The sequence below is a fragment of the Prionailurus viverrinus genome, chromosome B1 (assembly GCF_022837055.1).
Source record: "Prionailurus viverrinus isolate Anna chromosome B1, UM_Priviv_1.0, whole genome shotgun sequence".
In the NCBI taxonomy this organism is placed as follows: Eukaryota; Metazoa; Chordata; class Mammalia; order Carnivora; family Felidae; genus Prionailurus; species Prionailurus viverrinus.
This window is the reverse complement of record NC_062564.1, coordinates 27,994,882-28,002,277: the sequence shown is the minus strand read 5'-3', so window position 1 is coordinate 28,002,277 and position 7,396 is coordinate 27,994,882. Positions and strand designations below refer to the sequence as shown.

The window sequence follows — 7,396 nt, the reverse complement described above, 5'->3', positions numbered from 1 at the left end:
AATGTGTGTATGGGTGGGTGGATGATGATCGGGACCAGGATCTGAAACTGTAACATGAGAAAGTGACACAAATTCCACAAGTTCGCAATACAGATAAGAGACCTAAATCAACATGATGGAGAGTTCAATCTAAAAGTAAGATCATGGTTTTATGTAAAGTCTTCTCTCTTAATGCTCTCCATAGGAAAAGAGAATATTTTAAGATTATAGAGACTATTATAAATGAAAACTTCCTGAAATTCAGGCATACAGACAAGCAAATTCACTTTCAATGGAGTGGACTAGGAGACACAGATGGGGTGCCTCTCAGCCTCTGCTCCCCTTTCTGGGAGTTGCCCATGGTCACACCCAGCAGCCGCACTCACACTTGCCTTCCTGCCTGTGGCTGACGAGACCAGCAGTGGGTCCAGCAGAGACTCCGTCCTGAGAGTTCTGAACGGGGCACTGTGAGATGCTGTGTCGTTATTTCCGCAGGCCAGTGAACAGAGCACGAGCAAACCAGGGAGTGAGGGCAACTGTGGCGGGTCACATGCACGTATAAGCAGTGATCGCTGGTCTGCTGAGAAGCCAACAGAGGGGACAATGTGAGAGAACTTGAGTAAGGGAAGCTAAGCTGACTGCCAGCTTCCTGGTCCAGTCCTCTGTGGGTCCCAGTTCTGCTTGATGCCCTTGGATTCCATTAACTATCGAGAACCTTCCATGAAGGCCTTTTTGCTTAAATTAGTTTTAAGTAATGTCTTTACCTTGTGACCCAAAAAGCCCTGACTAGAAAATATGGTAACCAAAGCAAACTGTGTAATGTAACCAGTAATTAACATTGAGAAAGAAATGTAAATGGAAGCAAAATTAGGGATGTATTAGTCATTTTCCCCTGCTGAAAATTTCAGAGCAGTCATTCTTAGCTTTTTGTGGGGGGTGGTAACAGAATTCTTTAAGAAGTTGATGGAAGTTACAGACACTTTTTTTTAGGGAAAAAAACCCACTTTTTGCATATAAGCCATGTACCACAGGGTAAGTACTTAGGTAATTTGTGTTTTTATTAAAAAAAATTTTTTTTAATCTTTATTTTTGAGAGAGAGACAGAGTGCAAGCAGGGGAGGAGAAGAGAAAGAGGGAGAAACAGAATCTGAAGCAGGCTCCAGGCTCTGAGCTGTCAGCACGGAGCCAGACATGGGGCTCGAACTCATAAACAGCAAGATCATGACCCGAGCTGAAGTCATACACTTAACCAACTGAGTCACCCAGGCTCCCTGATTAGTGTTCTCATTTGACCCTTAATAAATGTACGTATACACCTATCATCCTCATTGTGTCACCCTTATAAGCTTCTTTCTGAAGGATAAAACCAGTTTTCTCTGTAAATTTCCTTCAGTTCCTTTAACTTGATGGCTCAATCAGAATTATTCAATTCTGTTGAATAACTGTTGAATTCAACAGTTATTATCTGTTAAATTATGGGATATATATTGTACCAAAAACCTTTTTTTTAAAAAGTTTATTTATTTTTGAGGGGGTCGGGGGCGGGGGGGGGGGGAGAGAGAGAGAGAGAGAGAGAGAGAGAGAGAGAATCCCAAGCAGGGTCCATGCTGTCAGCGCAGAGCCTGATACAGGGCTCGATCTCACAAACCATGAGATCATGACCTGAGCCGAAATCAAAAGTCAGACACTCAGCTGACTAAGCCACCCTATCCAAATACTTTTTCATAATATTTAAAATACTTTTGAATGCAAATCCTGATCGATGCCTGAAACATAAATTGTCTTATTAAGGTGGATTAGATATACTTCACATTGAAATTGAATGCCCTCTTCTGTAGGCTACGCTTTTCTTCCCTATGTTAAACTTGTAATTTATCAAAGGTTCCAAGTAGCTATTAAGTCAGATGGTCTGTATTTGCATCCAGCCTCTGCTGCTTACCACATAACCTTGGGCAAATTATTTAGCCCTTTGAGAGTAAATTTCCTCATTGGCAAATGATGTCAAGAGTGGTACCTAATCATAAGGTTTTTGTGAGGTTTTAGTAAAACCCATTTAAAGCACTTAGCAAAGCCTAACACAAGGCAAGTAACTAATAAATATTAATTTCTTATCTAGATGAATTGACATAAAAACTTAATCACGATATACTGTTAACTTGCTTCTCTTGAAAGCCTTTTTTCCTGATTTGTCCTGCATACTTACACGGATAGAGTAAGTGCCAGGATTGAGTCAGGGTCAGGTCTGTTCAAGGCTTTTCTCCTCTGGGAACCTCCCTCCCTCTTCTAGACAGAACGAGTGTAGCTGAGTTCCACCCCCAGACTCTGGGACAGGGATTGTATTATTCTCCTCCTCTGTATGCCATGACACAATTTGTTGAATAGATATATGAGTAAAGAAGCACAGAGCCTGTATTGAAGGAGATTCCTGCCCTTTCCCTCTCATTGATCAGACCCTGAGGGAGAGAATGGAAGAGGTTACAGACATGGAAGAGGTTGGTATGAGAAAAAGAAGGCTCCTACCAAGTTAGGGAAAGATGGATTGTTCTGTAGCCATGGTAACAAGAAGCCACCATAACTGGTTGTTAAGTCTCTTCAATCTATCTGTGACAATCAGCTGAACTGAACATACTTTTGCAAACCAACCAGTGTTCACTCTTGCTTTTGAAAATCAGTCAATAAATAAGAATGGACCCGATGTGGTAAAAGTGCACCTGAGCACCTGCAAATCAGTATGTCTCACCTGAGCAACCACACTCCCACAGATGATGTCAACCCATTCACACTTCTGAAAGGCCATCAATCCATGAATTCCACACTTCTCAAAAACCCTACAGGAGATCAGCAGTCTGTTCTGCTCTTGGAGACCATGCCTGACAAGCAGTTCTCCCTTACTAGAGACTGCCATAAATCCAGTTTTGTCCTTTAATATCAGATATGGGGAAATAGTCTCATCATCCTTTCCCATTTCTGAAACAGAAAATTCGTCTATTTAGGTAAATTTCATGTAACATAATTCACCACCTTAAACATTTGAGAGTATACAATTCAGTGATTTTTAGTATATTCGCAATGCTATGCAACCACCATCCCTGTTTAATTCTAGAATATTTCTACTTTAACCTAAAAGGAAACCTGTAGTCCCCAATTGCCCTTCTCTTCATCACCCATCAACTACCACTCTACTTTTTGTTTCTGTAGGTTTGCCTATTCTTGACAGATCATATGAATGGAATCACACTGTGTGTGTGGCCTTTTGGGTCTGGCTTCTTTTACTCAGCATGTTTCAAGGTTCATCCATGTTGTAGGATGGATCCATACTTCATTCCTTTTTTATGACCAAATAATATTCCACTGTATGGACACACTACACATTTTTTATCCATTCTTCTATAAATGAATACTTGGGTTGTTTCTACCTTTGGTGAATAATGCTATGAACGTTGGTGAACATTGTTGGTGTGCAAATACCTGTTTGTAAGTACCTCTTTTCAATTGGTTGACAATTTTTTTTCCAGGACTTTAAGTATATCACCCTAAGGGCACCTGGCTGGCCCAGTTGGAGAAGCGTGCAACTCTTGATCTCGGGGTTGTGAGTTCAAGCCCCACACTGGGTGTGGAGATTAAGATAAAATCATAAAATCACAAAATCAAAAAATACATACATACATACATACATACATACATACATACGTCACCTACTGCCTTCTAGCCTCTGTGATTTTAAAAAATTTTTTATTACTCAAAAAAACTTCACTTTTTTAGTTAGCTTTCTGACGCTGTGCTTGTGCCTTCAACACTTTCAAAACAATTTTCTGCTCATCAACAAGGAAAGCACAATTGGTCCTATCACAAACACACTTAGCTCACACAGAACCACCATAGGCCCTGATGATATGTTTTTTCGTTTTAGACAACCTCAGAACTCCTCTAGGTCTCATAGCATGAATTCCTCAAAGTCGGCCTGGGCACACCCCACAAGCGGAATTGGATGCTTTCCCAATCTTCTTGGTATAAAGGTAAACGATTCTATTACCAGGGGTTCAGGACAGCCTGGTTTTGTTAGAGGCTGTATCGTAGGACAGCCAACGATGGTATGTCAAACACTAGGCCATTCTGAGTGCCTATGGACACCATCCCGAGAAGAAAAAGCTAGCCTCCATGATTTCTGATGAGAAACCCAGCCATTAACTTTATCATCACATTTTATGTGATGAGTTGCTTATCCAGAACAGGCAAATCCAGACACTGAAAGTAGATCAGCGGTTGCCAGGGTTTGGAGGAAGAAGGAATGAGAAAACTGCTCATGGGTATGGGGTTTTGGAGTGAAAATGTTAAAAAAAGAAATTAGTAATGATGATTGTATAGCTCTATGAATGTATTAAAATCCTCAAAACTGTAGATTTTAAAAGGATAAATTATGTCTCGAGCTGCTATAGAAAAATCTACATTGGATATCTCAAAGGCATCTCAAAATCAATGTTTCCAACATCAAATTCTTGTTAATATCAACCTGTCTTCTTCCTGTGCTCTCTCGAGCTCAGTGAGTAGACCACCACCCATCTACTTACACAAAATAGAAACCCTAGGTCATGCTTGCCACCTTGTCTCTCCCTTCCCCCAATATTTAGTCAATCGCTGAATCTTATCAATTTTACCTCCTAAATGTCTAAGTGTTCCACTTGTCCCTATCTTTAACAGTCCATCCCAAAGCCACCACAAAACTTCTTATCTGGTCTCCTTGCATATGCACACTTGCCCCTCTTCAATTTGCCATCCCTGCAGCACCTGGCAGTGCTGGACTGCACAATAGTTAGACCAGGCACATACTGACTACATCAGCAAAGCAGGCCACTTAAAAATTGAGGCAGGGGTGGGGCGCCTGGGTGGCTCAGTCGGTTGAGTGACCGACTTCAGCTCAAGTCATGATCTCACAGTCTGGGAGTTCGAGCCCCTCATCGGGCTCTGTGCTGACAGCTCGGAGCCTGGAGCCTGCTTCGAATTCTGTGTCTCCCTCTCTCTCTGCCCCCCCCCCGCTCATGCTCTGTCTCTGTCCCTCAAAAATAAGTAAACATTAAAAAAAAAATTGAGGTAGGGGTGCATGGGTCCATCAGTCAGTTAAGCATCTGACTCTTGGCTTCGGCTCAGGTCACAATCTCACAATTCGTGAGTTTGAGGCCCGAGTCGGGTTCTGAGCTGACAATGCCAAGCCTGCTTGAGGCTCTCCCCTCCTCTCTGTCCTTATCCCACTAGAACACCCCCACCCCCTCTCTCAAAAATCAATAAATAAACTTAAAAAAAATTGGGGCAAAATTTCTTGAAAATATTTGGTATTTTGTATTAGGATATAAAATTTCTGTAACAGAAAACCCAGCTCACACTTGCTGAGATAATGGGAAAATGTATTATCTCACCTAACAAGTCCAGAGTGAAGCAGGCTCTAAGATTAAGCTCAGCCACATCTTAAAGCACCTCCATTTTTTCTATATTGTCATTCTGCTACCTCTCCTCGTGGTGGTAAGGTGGCTCCCAGCAGCAAATAGGCAGTATGTCCCCTTATTCACATCCAGAAGGTAGAGGAAACTAACTCCCTCAATGACAAGTTAGTTCGTCCTTCAGCTTGTATTAGGCAAATTTAAGTTACAGGCACATTGTGGACCAGGGAAAGGCCCAACACTCATTGGCATGGACTGATTAAGGTTCACCTGTGGACTGGATGGACAGCTGAGTAAAATTTGAGGCTCTGCTGAGGAGGAAGAAGAGGGGGATGGATGCTTGCCCTTGATCTAATAACATGGCTTTTCTTTTGGGCAAGGGTTGAAATATAGGGAGGGGCCCTAACACATTGTAGAAAGAGGAAGTCAACTTTAGCAGAGTACCATTTACAGTACAAGTTTTCCCCTTTCATATTTCAGTATTCAAAACTCAGGGGCGCCTGGGTGGCGCAGTCGGTTAAGCGTCCGACTTCAGCCAGGTCACGATCTCGCAGTCCGTGAGTTCGAGCCCCACGGGCCCCACGAGCCCTGGGCTGATGGCTCAGAGCCTGGAGCCTGTTTCCGATTCTGTGTCTCCCTCTCTCTCTGCCCCTCCCCCATTCATCCTCTGTCTCTCTCTGTCCCAAAAATAAAATAAACGTTGAAAAAAAAAATTTTTTTTTTAAATAAAAACTCAAATGCATTTGATTTTCTGTCATCTGGCACAAATTTAACAATTTATCTGCAACCGGTAAAAAGCTTTCCAATTTTTTTTACTGCATTATAATAAAGTTCAAATGTAAAGATTATCATACGGGACCAAGTGTGGGTCATTCTTTTTCTAATTATAAAATATACTGAGCACAATGGCAGAAGTTCACTAACTACAGGGGTAAACACAGAGTCAAAGACTTCTCTTTTGGAGGCTCTACGCATTTAAGCAATATATATGACACATCTACAATTGTGCCAGCGAGCCTTAAGTAAAAAAAAAATGTATTTTAGGCAGTTACAGGATAAGTTGAAGGACCTGAAACCATTCTTTCAGCTAATAGGTCTAGATATATTATAGGTAATTAAGTTCTAAAAATCTGCTGTATTAAAAATCAAGTGCACTTAACCCAGAGATAAAGGGTTCTGTGTGTTAGGTTATTCATGGGGTGCCTGGGTGACTCAGTGGGTTATATGCCCAACTTAGGCTCAAGTCTTGATCTCACGGTTCGTGAGAATCAGGCTCTCTACTGTCAGTGCAGAGCCCACTTTGGATCCTCTGTCCCCTTGCACTCCTGCCCCTCCCCGACTCATGCTCTCTCAAAAATAAATAAACATTAAAAAAAAAAAGAGGTTATTCATTCAACAGTATACGTAAGTCACTAACAAGCATTGAGGTCAATCGTTCCGCTACCTACGTGTGGTTGGCCAGCTCCTACAAGTCTACGGAAGAAGCTCTCTTCCCTAGGTCGTCAGGATCTGCTGATCCGAGTGGAGAATCACAAAATTATAATAAACATAAAAATGTTATTTATTTTAACGTTTATTTATTTTTGAGACAGAGAGACAGAGCACGAATGGGGGAGGGTCAGAGAGAGGGAGACACAGAATCCGAAGCAGGCTCCAGGCTCTGAGCCGTCAGCCCACAGCCCGACGCGGGGCTGGAACTCACGGACCGCGAGATCATGACCTGAGCCGAAGTCGGACGCTCAACCGACTGAGCCACCCAGGCACCCTTTAAAATGTTATTTTTAATTAAAAACATACAATTCCATTCATCCACCATTCCTCTGATATCAGGCTAAAAGGCCTTTTCTGATTGGAGTCTATGGACCAGGGCTGTACAAAAGACATACATTAATGTGAGCAAGCAGCACTATCAATTTTAGTTTCATTGGACTGAGGACTCAAGACACTTGTAGAGAAAACTGAGGGCAGAATTCTGCTGGATTTTG

The 7,396-nt window shown here is 42.1% G+C and overlaps 1 pseudogene; it reads right to left on the bottom strand.

The window, feature by feature from the left end:
• Positions 1-3,737: 3,737 nt before the first annotated feature.
• On the bottom strand, positions 3,738-4,091 carry LOC125164732 (60S ribosomal protein L34-like; annotated as a pseudogene).
• Between the last annotated feature and the right edge of the window lie 3,305 nt (positions 4,092-7,396).